This window comes from Haliotis cracherodii, unplaced genomic scaffold, assembly GCF_022045235.1.
Source record: "Haliotis cracherodii isolate W230 unplaced genomic scaffold, xgHalCrac1.p SCAF_41, whole genome shotgun sequence".
Taxonomy (NCBI): domain Eukaryota; kingdom Metazoa; phylum Mollusca; class Gastropoda; order Lepetellida; family Haliotidae; genus Haliotis; species Haliotis cracherodii.
This window is the reverse complement of record NW_027266299.1, coordinates 855,872-870,000: the sequence shown is the minus strand read 5'-3', so window position 1 is coordinate 870,000 and position 14,129 is coordinate 855,872. Positions and strand designations below refer to the sequence as shown.

Below are 14,129 nucleotides of genomic sequence, written 5' to 3'. Positions count from 1 at the left end.
AAAATAATACCTCATCCTATATTTCCGAAATCATTGAGCAAATATTATCTGAAGAATGAACTGAGCTAGCAATGCCCGACGTGTAGAAAAACCCGATCTGAAAATGGTTATTGACAGAAAGATTTAGCTGAACATTTAAGAGCTATATACAAATATCCTTCCCAGTATTAATCGTCCCTAAGAGACGTCCGGATAATCAAACTTCCCGTCTGTTTAAACCAGCCGGCAACATAGATGCCATGGTAAAATCCTGCCATCCTTCATCGCCGCAGTTCTCTACGAGGCAAGTGGCTCCATCGACAGGGAGCTGAATGACGCTACCAGCGAGTAGCTGCAACCTCGCAGTCGCTTCTCTCCGAGAGATATATCACTGCGTTTATCTCTGGTGAATTTTCATTGAGCTCCTCGCTACATCATCTTCGGGGCATCCATGTAGGTATGTTGTTTAAGTTTTAGCTTGACTTACATGTCGACCAATCAACTGGAAGTATGATGTCACGTGGTATGACCAGCGGAATGTAGTGCTTGTTTCGGTGCTGACAGCTCATTACTGAATGCGCTAGGTTGGCAAAGACTGGATTATATTTACTTTTACCTAGACGAGGTGTCATCTACAGAGTATGTAAGTATATTGTTTCCGTTTCTCCTCTTTGCCGAAAAAGGCGACCTGTTTGATTAATGTTTCGGAAAATTAGTTATTGAGATACAGCATTCCCAACGCAAAACATGGCTACCTCTCCGTCGCTGCTCATTGTTGCAAACGATACATAAATGTTTTCCTTCAACTAAAGCAAAATGAATCAATTTAAAAAAAAAGTTTCCTCGCGTTGGGTGATACCTATTGCACGTCAGTTTCAATAAGGAAATAAACATGCACGTGCACTCACTGAATATTCGTGTGACACAGGTAGTATATACAACATGGCTATTGCACGTGAAAACAAATACATTGACCTCATCTCTAATGCATGAAACTCGAAAATATATCTCTTTACAGCAACGCCCATGGCAGGTAACGAGTGTATAATATATATACAAGCAGCAATTATCGCTCCACACTCAGCTCAGCTGGCGTTCTGGATAATAGTGTAAATGAAAAATATTGACTTTGCCCAACCGTAGTGCTTTCAAACGCATATAGGATAACTACTCCTTACCACAAACGCCTAGGTGCACGAGCAGTGTGTATGAACTGATTAACGTTTAAAATAAAATTGTAAACAAACCCATCCTTGCTGAATCCTGTCTGAGACGAGAGGGGTCAGCTTTGATATAACGAGAATACCTACAGGGCATGGATGAAAACAATCTTAATGTTTATCGATATTATCCATACACCTATAACAGAGGTTAATGAGTCCTAAGTCAAACCGTACGTTGTTAGTAAGGCACTAATGAATTCAGTCATGGGGTTGATTGAGAACTACTAGAACATAATTACTGGTTTGTTATGCTGTAAATTGACATCACAGCTGTTTGGGACTTAGCCACATACTACTGACGTGTTGTTATGTATCCTATACATACTTATGAAACATGCGCTTATCATTGAACATTGCTGTGTCAGAGCCAACACTTGTCAAATGTGTTTATATGTATGTGAATATGTATATGTAAATGGTATTGTATATCACATATCAACTTTTAACTCAAAAACATGCATATAAGAAGAAATGTAGGGTTCAAATCAATTTATCATGTGAATTTGTTCAAGCAAATGGATTGATATACATTTTTATATGATATATACCTTTTCTGTTATATGTAGAATATCTGTCATCAATGTGAAGCATGTACCTAATACTGTACGCCAATGTTTCTGTCCTCACTGCTCCTGGACATATATAAATAGTGCCCTGATACGCCATCCACACAGCTCCAATAAACTACTCACACAGCTCCAACATAACACACATACAGCTCCAATACACCATCCACACAGCTCCAATAAACTACTCACAGAGATCATATAAACTACTCACACAGCTCCAATATAACATCCATACAGCTCCAAAACACCATCCACACAGCTCCAATATACCATCCACATAGCTCCAAAAAACTACTCACACAGATCCAATATAACACCCATACAGCTCAAATACACCATCCACACAGCTCCAATAAACTACTCACACAGATCATATAAACTACTCACACAGCTCCAATATAACACACATACAGCACCAAAACACCATCCACACAGCTCCAATAAACTACTCACAAAGCTCCAATACATCATCCACACAGCTCCAAAACACAACCCACACAGCTCCAATATACCATCCATACAGTTCCAATACATCATCCACACAGCTCCAATATACCATCCATACAGTTCCAATACATCATCCACACAGCTCCAATATACCATCCATACAGTTCCAAAACACCATCCAAACAGCTTCAATATAACACCCATACAGATCCAATATACCATCCATACAGCTCCAATATAACACCCATACAGATCCAATATACCATCCATACAGTTCCAATATAACACCCATACAGATCCAATATACCATCCATACAGTTCCAATATACCATCCATACAGTTCCTATATACCATCCATACAGCTCCTATATACCATCCATACAGCTCCAATACACCATCCACACAGCTCCAATATACCATCCATACAGCTCCAATATACCTTCCATACAGATCCAATATAACACCCATACAGATCCAATATACCATCCATACAGATCCAATATACCATCCATACAACTCCAATACACCATCCATACAGATCCAATATAACACCCATACAGATCCAATATACCATCCATACAGCTCCAATATACCATCCATACAGATCCAATATAACACCCATACAGATCCAATATACCATCCATACAGATCCAATATACCATCCATACAGATCCAATATACCATCCATACAACTCCAATACACCATCCACACAACTCCAATATACCATCCATACAGATCCAATATAACACCCATACAGATCCAATATACCATCCATACAGTTCCAATATAACACCCATACAGATCCAATATACCATCCATACAGTTCCAATATAACACCCATACAGATCCAATATACCATCCATACAGATCCAATATAACATCCATACAGATCCAATATACCATCCATACAGTTCCAATATAACACCCGTACAGATCCAATATAACACCCATACAGATCCAATGTAACACCCATACAGATCCAATATAACACCCATACAGATCCAATATACCATCCATACAGTTCCAATATAACACCCATACAGATCCAATATACCATCCATACAGCTCCAATATAACACCCATACAGATCCAATATACCATCCATACAGCTCCAATACACCATCCACACAGCTCCTGTATACCATCCATACAGCTCCAATACACCATCCACACAGCTCCAATATACCACCCACACAGGTTCAGTATACCACCCACACAGCTCCAATATACCACCTACACAGGTTCAATATACCACCCACACATTTCAAATATACAACCTCACAGATCCAATATACCACTCTCACAGATCCAATATACCACCCACACATCTCCAATAGGTGAAGGTGAGGTGAAATGGGGTTTAACGTCGCGTCCAAGATTATTGCACTTATATAGCGACGTGCATGCACGTGTATGTGTGTGTGTGGCTGCTTGTACTAGTCCGGACTGATGCCGATTTATAGTGCTAGCTCACTGAGATACCCTGCCGAAGTTAAACATGAATACCCCACTCAGACACAGTATACTGACTCCGAGCCGACCAGTCCTTGTTTTAGCCCCTTAATGCCGAGCGCCAGATATGGTAACAACAAGTACCATCTTTTAACGTCTTTTGGTATGACGCGGCCGGTGATCGAACCCCGGACCTTCCGCTCTCCGGGCGGACGCTCTGGACCACGGAGGCGGTCACATCTCTAATATACCACCCACACATCTCCAATATACCACCGCACAGATCCAATATACCACCCACACATCTCCAATATACCATCAACACATCTCCAATATACCACCGCACAGATCCAATATACAACCCTAACATTTCCAATATACCACCCACACAGGTCCAATACACTACCTCACAGCTCCGATATATCACCCGCACAAATCTGATATAACACCCACAAATCTCTAATACACCACCCACACAGCTCCAATATAACACACACACAGCTCTAATATACCACCACACAGCTCCACTAAACCACCACAGAGCTCCAACAAACCACACACACACAACATTAAAATACCACACACACAGATCCAATAAACCATGCACACACAGCTTTAATATACCACTTAATATACAGCTCCGATATACCACACACGCAGCTCTAATATACCACCCACACAGCTCAATACACTAAAATCACAGCTCCAGCATACCACTGACACCGCATAATACACCAACAACACAGCTCCAGTATACCACTGACACAGCTCCAGTATATCACTGACTTTGCACAATACACCAACAACACAGCACCAGTAACCACTAACACCGCATAATACACCAACAACACAGCTCCAGTATACCACTGACACCGCACAATACACCAACAACACAGCTCCAGTATACAACTGACACGCATTATACACCAACAACACAGCTCAAGTATACCACTGACACCGCACAATACGCCAACAACACAGTTCCAGTATACCACTGATACCGCACAATACGCCAACAACACAGCTCCAGTATACCACTGACACCGCACAATACACCAACAACACAGCTCCAGTATACCACTGACACCGCACAATACACCAACAACACAGCTCCAGTATACCACTGACACCGCACAATACACCAACAACACAGCTCCAGTATACCACTGACACCGCACAATACACCAACAACACAGCTCCAGTATACCACTGACACCGCACAATACACCAACAACACAGCTCCAGTATACCACTGACACCGCACAATACACCAACAACACAGCTCCAGTATACCACTGATACCGCACAATACACCAACAACACAGCTCCAGTATACCACTGATACCGCACAATTCACCAACAACACAGCTCCAGTATACCACTGACACCGCACAATACACCAACAACACAGCTCCAGTATACCACTGACACCGCACAATACACCAACAACACAGCTCCAGTATACCACTGACACCGCACAATACACCAACAACACAGCTCCAGTATACCACTGATACCGCACAATACACCAACAACACAGCTCCAGTATACCACTGATACCGCACAATACACCAACAACACAGCTCCAGTATACCACTGATACCGCACAATTCACCAACAACACAGCTCCAGTATACCACTGATACCGCACAATACACCAACAACACAGCTCCAGTATACCACTGACACCGCACAATACACCAACAACACAGCTCCAGTATACCACTGATACCGCACAATACACCAACAACACAGCTCCAGTATACCACTGATACCGCACAATTCACCAACAACACAGCTCCAGTATACCACTGATACCGCACAATACACCAACAACACAGCTCCAGTATACCACTGACACCGCACAATACACCAACAACACAGCTCCAGTATACCACTGATACCGCACAATACACCAACAACACAGCTCCAGTATACCACTGATACCGCACAATACACCAACAACACAGCTCCAGTATACCACTGATACCGCACAATTCACCAACAACACAGCTCCAGTATACCACTGATACCGCACAATACACCAACAACACAGCTCCAGTATACCACTGACACCGCACAATACACCAACAACACAGCTCCAGTATACCACTGATACCGCACAATACACCAACAACACAGCTCCAGTATACCACTGATACCGCACAATACACCAACAACACAGCTCCAGTATACCACTGACACCGCACAATACACCAACAACACAGCTCCAGTATACCACTGACTTTGCATAATACACCAACAACACAGCTCCAGTATACCACTGACTTTGCATAATACACCAACAACACAGCTCCAGTATACCACTGATACCGCACAATACACCAACAACACAGCTCCAGTATACCACTGATACCGCACAATACACCAACAACACAGCTCCAGTATACAACTGACACCGCACAATGCGCCAACAACACAGCTCCAGTATACAACTGACACGCACAATACACCAACAACACAGCTCCAGTATACCACTGACACGCACAATACACCAACAACACAGCTCCAGTATACCACTGACACCGCACAATACACCAACAACACAGCTCCAGTATACCACTGATACCGCACAATACACCAACAACACAGCTCCAGTATACCACTGACACCGCACAATACACCAACAACACAGCTCCAGTATACCACTGACACCGCACAATACACCAACAACACAGCTCCAGTATACCACTGACACCGCACAATACACCTACTAATACTAATCACATTTGAATACTGCAAGCAGTCCAATACACCTCATACTAACATCAGTACAATATACAATATCAATACACGTTCTTATGCTAACATCGCCCTTGTTCACTTACTAACACCTCTTCCATTCACCTATAACACAGTTAGCAGAGGTCAGAAGACGTTCAACGCGACAAGAACCACAGCCCGACCCGCACAAGGCTAATTTAAGTCTATTTGGCGAAGCTGAAAGCGGTCGTGCCGCAGACTGAACACTCAGTATATATAAATGACTCATCCTCACCGCTATCTGTATATGCACTTCACCGATCCGTGTAAAGTATATGTGGTACAACAATATGCACTTAACTGTGCAGTGCTGCAGTCTGACGTCGCTGGTGCAGACGTCCCCAGGGAATATCGCGTTTCATTCAGCGACACAAGAACCCTCAACAAATCCATCGCTTTTAAAATATATTTTTTCGTTCTTTTCAATTTGCGATATCGAAGGCAGCAAAATGAACTTTTGAGATAATCTGGGTCTCGAGAAAGGAGCAGAATAGATCAACACAGGAATATGTCAACCCGCTGATTGATGTCCGCAGATTGAAATACCTGCTTCCTTTCTCGGTTTTTGTCTTTCTGTAAAAGGAAAGGGGATGTGAAATGGAGTTTAAAGTCGCGTTGAAGATTACTTCACTTCAACACAGCAACATGAGTGCATGCGTCACTGTTACAACGATGGCCTTCTAGGGTTATCATGCTGCAGTTAAACACGGAAACCCAACTCAGACACGTATACTGACTTAGGTCCTACCTGGCCCTGCTTCAGTCAGGGTAAAAAGAAGTAGCATCTTAGACACCATACACCATACACCACTACCCATACACCATACACCACTACCAATACACCATACACCACTACCCATACACCATACACCACTACCAATACACCATACACCACTACCCATACACCATACACCACTACCAATACACCATACACCACTACCCATACACCATACACCACTACCAATACACCATACACCACTACCCATACACCACTACCCATACACCATACACCACTACCCATACACCATACACCACTACCCATACACCATACACCACTACCAATACACCACTACCAATACACCATACACCACTACCCATACACCACTACCCATACACCATACACCACTACCCATACACCATACACCACTACCAATACACCACTACCAATACACCATACACCACTACCCATACACCATACACCACTACCCATACACCATACACCACTACCAATACACCACTACCCATACACCATACACCACTACCCATACACCACTACCCATACACCATACACCACTACCAATACACCATACACCACTACCCATACACCACTACCAATACACCATACACCACTACCCATACACCATACACCACTACCAATACACCATACACCACTACCCATACACCATACACCACTACCAATACACCATACACCACTACCCATACACCACTACCCATACACCATACACCACTACCCATACACCATACACCACTAAGATACACCATACACCACTACCCATACACCATACACCACTACCCATACACAATACACCACTACCCATACACCACTACCAATACACCATACACCACTACCCATACACCACTACCAATACACCATACACCACTACCCATACACCATACACCACTACCCATACACCATACACCACTACCCATACACCATACACCACTACCAATACACCATACACCACTACCAATACACCATACACCACTACCCATACACCATACACCACTAAGATACACCATGCACCACTACCCATACACCATACACCACTACCAATACACCATACACCACTACCCATACACCATACACCACTACCCATACACCATACACCACTACCCATACACCATACACCACTACCAATACACCATACACCACTACCAATATACCATACACCACTACCAATACACCATACACCACTACCCATACACCATACACCACTAAGATACACCATACACCACTACCCATACCCCATACACCACTACCAATACACCATACACCACTACCCATACACCATACACCACTACCCATACACCATACACCACTACCAATACACCATACACCACTACCCATACACCATACACCACTACCAATACACCATACACCACTACCCATACACCATACACCACTACCAATACACCATACACCACTACCCATACGCCACATATCACAGACCACACATCACTAATTATACATCACACATCACACACAGTGCGGCACACACTACACAGCACATCACTCACCACACTCCACAACACACCACAGGCCACACATCACATCCCCGAAACTACCCATCACTCCCCTAACCACACACCGCACAAAAAACACACGAAAAAACGCAGCACACCACACACTTGAGAACCATTTATTGTGTGACTTAGACCTTAGCATAACACACCACACACCGAACACACCACACACCACAGCATACATCACACACCACACACCACACACCCAACACAATTTACAAAATACCATGTATTATATAATCCAGATACCTTAAACACTACAGGGCTCGTCAGATTCAGAGTTAAGGTTAACTACATATAATTATCCCAATGAAACTTCACACGCATATATGCCACTGGTAATCTGCCATGTTCCACATAATCTGAAATGCTGTATATATAATATGACACGCATCCCTAATATACTAGTATTAATATCGGGCAAGCAGAAGGTTTACAGTTCTTATTCCCATTCATCATGCTTACAAATTAACGCTATGAATGAATATACTGACACACATCTGGAACATGTGCACTAGTATCGATACAACAATAGCTATATTCCTGCAACTGCAACACACACTCACGCAAAACACTCACATATGAAAGACAAATCTATGAAGCCCCCGAGAAACCATGAACCGATTGACGAAGCCAGTTTTTTTTCACGAAGGCAACAAATTGCTTGGAATTCGAGCTCTGGAGAATCAATCATAACGTGATTAAACCGAGTGTCGTGTTGTAATACCACCTACATATTTAATCAAGTTATACCTGATAACGCAGGTGACTAAACGTACCAATCAATATGAAATTGATTAAACCCCCTTTCATCCCACGTGGTGAGTCTATTACAACTGGCGTTTTACTGAATTGTTAATGTGCCACTGTGTTCTCGTATTGGTAATAGGAACGGTTCTTTAACGAGAAGCACGTTTGGAATAGTGCACACCATAGCTTAAATTATAACATAACTTATTAAATATCATTACAGTGTTTTACGGACGAATGTTTTACGGAGTGTTTTATCGAATGCAATTTGAGAATGATAATGATGTGGGAGTCATGTGGGACAAAGTGAAGATTCGAGTTAAACCTGGTCTTCAGCAACCCATGCTTGTTGTAAGAGGCGACTAAACAGGATCGGCTGGTCAGGCTCGCTGACTTGGTTGATGCATGTCATCGATCCCAATTATGTAGATCGATGCTCATAATGTCAATCACTGGATTATGTGGCCCAGATTGATCACTTAAAAACTTTCATCACATGGCTGAAATATTGTAAAGTGCGGCGTTGGACAACAAACAAACAAACGGATCACATGTAAACGACATTTTAATTCCGATAAGCAACATACTCAATGGTCAGGATATTAACATATACCATTGGAATCCTCATATGTTTATCATGTGCAATGATAGAACATCAGTACACTTACACAGCCCGAGACACCAATGTTCATACCTTGGGCCCCAACGTATTACTGAGAGTCCCTGTCACTGGAATCTTCATGACCTCATGCAAATCCAAAATTATTCGCTGTACTTTGTTCATGTAATTTAGAACAACCACCTGCGTACACTATATCTTATTCATTAGGGACACCTGCATGGATCAGTCTCGCAATTTGAAGCAACTCTTTTGGTTTGATTGATTTTCGTAAAGCAGGGATACGGGTATGCATGGGATTGAGATATTATGTTTCTCGGCGTGTACTGTACAAGAACAACAAACAGTCTCTTCACATATCTGCAATGCAAACGAGCTAAAGCCTCTCCGTAACTGTGTGTTCTTCAGTACTTCTACTGGGGTCATGACCGCCACGCTGCTGCAATATGAATAGTCTCTAATGAAGAGTGAGAGTCATCTTCAGAAATTCACACAGACATTATAAAGACGGTTGCAGTGTTGGGGCCCTGTAAAGAAACTCGTAAGCGGTCCTGTCTCTGATGGGAGTCATTTCCTCATAACAGGAAGTTAATCTTGTTATACTCGCCTATATTTCTTGTTCCATGTTCCCCGTTCAGCATAAATGCCTCATTTATCAACTAATATTTTACGCATCCGATTGAGCCGAAAGTATGAAATAGTGTATCACCAGACTAGATTGCCAGTAAATCGTCTTCATGGCGCTTGGTAAGTGCTTCAGATGCGAGGGGATTATGTTTGTGTCTTTGCAATGTTCAGACGGTAATGCTGGTATATATACGTCTATATTTAGTACCAGGCGATTACTGTTTCCGATTCAATTTCAAGATTTATTGACATTCATTTGTCTTTATTGGAAGATATATGAAATGTAGGTCGCCACTGGTATTAACTTGTCTTATTCTTCAGATGGTTATTGAGACTACATGTACGCAGTCTGAGGCTTACACAGAAGATAAGTGAAATAGAACGCCTTTGAAATCCTTCAGACAGAAACTGATACATGCGATGTTAAAAACGAATATTGATGTTCAATTGAAAATATAATTTAGTGTTCCATATACTAAACAAAACATACAGACATACATATATGAAGCCATAATTTAGCTGTTTCCTTTCGGGTGTGAACTTTACTACCTGGTTATCTCGAACTCCGCTCTCTCGGTATGTACATTTGTCTCGAACAATGGATAACCCGACGGACGGAGAAAATGAGATTTTCCTGTTCTAAAATCCGCCCCCCTGTTTCCGCGTTGATTCGGATTAGAGTTGGTCCTAAGGAATGTTTGTCGTCAGAGACAATCAATGGATGCGGTGTTCTGTGTCTGTGACTTGCATGTCATCGTACCCAACGGTGGGCACGGGTGGCCCAGTCGTCTAAGGCGCCGCGATTCGCTGTGCAGAGCTGCGTCCCTTGGGCACGCCAGAGACCTATGATTGTGGGTTCGAATCCCGGTTCGTCCCGATTATGTTTCTAGGTTTGTCAGCACCATACCCATGCTCGTGGGTTTCACCGAAGTGGTAAACGTCTGAGACCTGCATCACTTCGGGCTTTTCTCCTACATTAAGCTGACACACCGTGATATGACTGGAATACTGTTAAAAGTGGCGTTAAACCCAACTCACTCACTCACTCACTCGTACCCAACGTCGTGGATCATTGCTCACAATATCCCGCTCCGAAGTATAACGTTTAATAGAATGGAACTTGGAAACGTTACAGTGAATGTTGAGCTGTACTTTTTATCGTGATTGATTATTGTGTACCCTAAACCGAAAACCTAGGCATCACACAGAGAATCGAAACTTATAAAAGAACGGAGCTCGAAATTATATTGCAATGATGAGCTGTAGTTCTTTAATCATACCGTTGTTATCCCCACTCATTGCAATCGTCTCCCAGTTGAACTACTGTATTGTTCGAGATCATAATGTTTTTTATAGCAATTCATAATTTAACATGTGTCTAATAAATTCTTTCCAAAGGCGACTAGCGACCGTTGCTATTGGTAACGCGATGCATATCAGGATGATTAAGACGTTCCGAGTTTGATCACAGTTTCCCTGAGGCATATATGACATTATCTTCAGGAGATCGTCAAGTCGGTTGATTGTTCAGAGAAGCAACTCATAACATCGGTGTTCCTTCTTAAATGCCCGGAAAGAATATCTATGTATAGATGTACCAGCAACCCACTCCACAAGTATCACACGGGGAACGTTGTTTGATAGAGGTTTCAACATTCTAGGCCTCAGTATAGCTTTCAGAAAGTCGTGTGGTAGTCTTGTGGTGGACATTTCCAGTACAAATCAGTCACAAACATTATGTTTTAAGTTCTTCACTACTTTGACTTATACCATATGTTCCTGTGTTCGGTTAGGGGAACACGTGACCTGCAATTGCACGTGCTAGTGACAGGCGCCACAGGGCAAGAAAAAGCAGCAAAAAGGGTTTGGGTGATCCTGGCACAGCCAGGCTTGTTAGGCTCATCATCAGCTCAGGGCCCTTGCCCCCTTTACACGCAGCCAAGACAGCGAATTGGACTTCTCCCAGGAAGCGCTGCCTTGTCAAACACACCGAGAACTCCCCAACACTGCAGCCTTCTGACTTACCCAGATAGTAGGAAGGGCTGTATTCCTGGTAGCAAACCCGGGTACTCTCCGAATGTCAGTCAACAGATTGCGAGGCAAACCAAAGGCAATGTACGCCCACTATTTAAAGCATGGTGCCCGGCAATGCTGAATCATGTTAGACTATGTACCCCCACTATTACGAGCATAGTGCCCGACAATGCTGAATCATGTTAGGCTATGTACGGCCACTATTACGAGCATAGTGTCCGACAATGCTGAATCATGTTAGGATATGTACCCCCACTATTACGAGCATATTGTCCGACAATGCTGAATCATGTTAGACTATGTACCCCCACTATTACGAGCATAGTGTCCGACAATGCTGAATCATGTTAGGCTATGTACCCCCACTATTACGAGAATAGTGCCCGGCAATGCTGAATCATGTTAGGCTATGTACCCCCACTATTACGAGCATAGTGTCCGACAATGCTGAATCATGTTAGGCTATGTACGGCCACTATTGAGAGCATGGTGCCCGACAATGCTGAATCATGTCACGCTATGTACGGCCACTAATACGAGCATAGTGCCCGACAATGCTGAATCATGCTAGACGATGTACGGCCACTATTGAGAGCATAGTGCCCGACATTGCTTAATCATATTAGGCTATGTACGGCCACTATTGAGAGCATAGTGCCCGACAATGCTGAATCACATTAGGCTGTGTACACCCACTATTGAGAGCATAGTGCCCGACAATGCTGAATCACATTAGGCTATGTACGGCCACTATTATGTTATGGTCTCCGGCAATGCTGAATCATGTCACGCTATGTACGCCAACTATTATATTTATGGTCCCCGACAATGCTGAATCATATCACGCTATGTACGCCAACTATTATATTTATGGTCCCCGGCAATGCTGAATCATGTTAGGCTATGTACGCCGACTGTTTTGAGCATAGTGTCCGACAAACTGTATACGCCTACTATTATAAGCAGTGTTGAAAAGTGCCAAGCCCTGTCTCCAGACATCTGATAGATGTGGGTATTTCATGTCAAAGAGTAGAGTTGCTCGGAAAACGTGTAATAATGTACCCAATTATGTACAATTGAATTAATGTCGCCAATAATACGATTCATGTCGGCTATACAAGCACAGTCCATGTATTACAGGCAATTATCTACCAAGAGGTGAGATCGATTACGTATTTTAGACGGTTGCTATTTGCAGAGCGGTCTGAATTTGATAAATATGAATTCGTTTAGCTCACATTAAATAGTCAAGTAAGGAAAAGGCCCATGTGGGATTTATTTGTTCCCTGTAGAAATATAAGAGGTGTAAGTAAGAAAAGTCAAAAGTAGAAACAAATAATATAATGTATATGTTCATTGTCGGGGTATAACAATCCGTA

At 42.8% G+C, this 14,129-nt stretch overlaps 1 protein-coding gene across 1 annotated transcript in view; it reads left to right on the top strand.

Moving 5' to 3' along the window:
• Positions 1-526: 526 nt before the first annotated feature.
• LOC139441592 (uncharacterized) overlaps positions 527-14,129 on the top strand; it is a 68,917-nt gene continuing 55,314 nt past the window's right edge. Inside the window, exon 1 of the mRNA XM_071222409.1 lies at positions 527-622. The gene's annotated coding sequence lies outside the window, so the exon portion shown is untranslated. The remainder of the gene's footprint in view (positions 623-14,129) is intronic.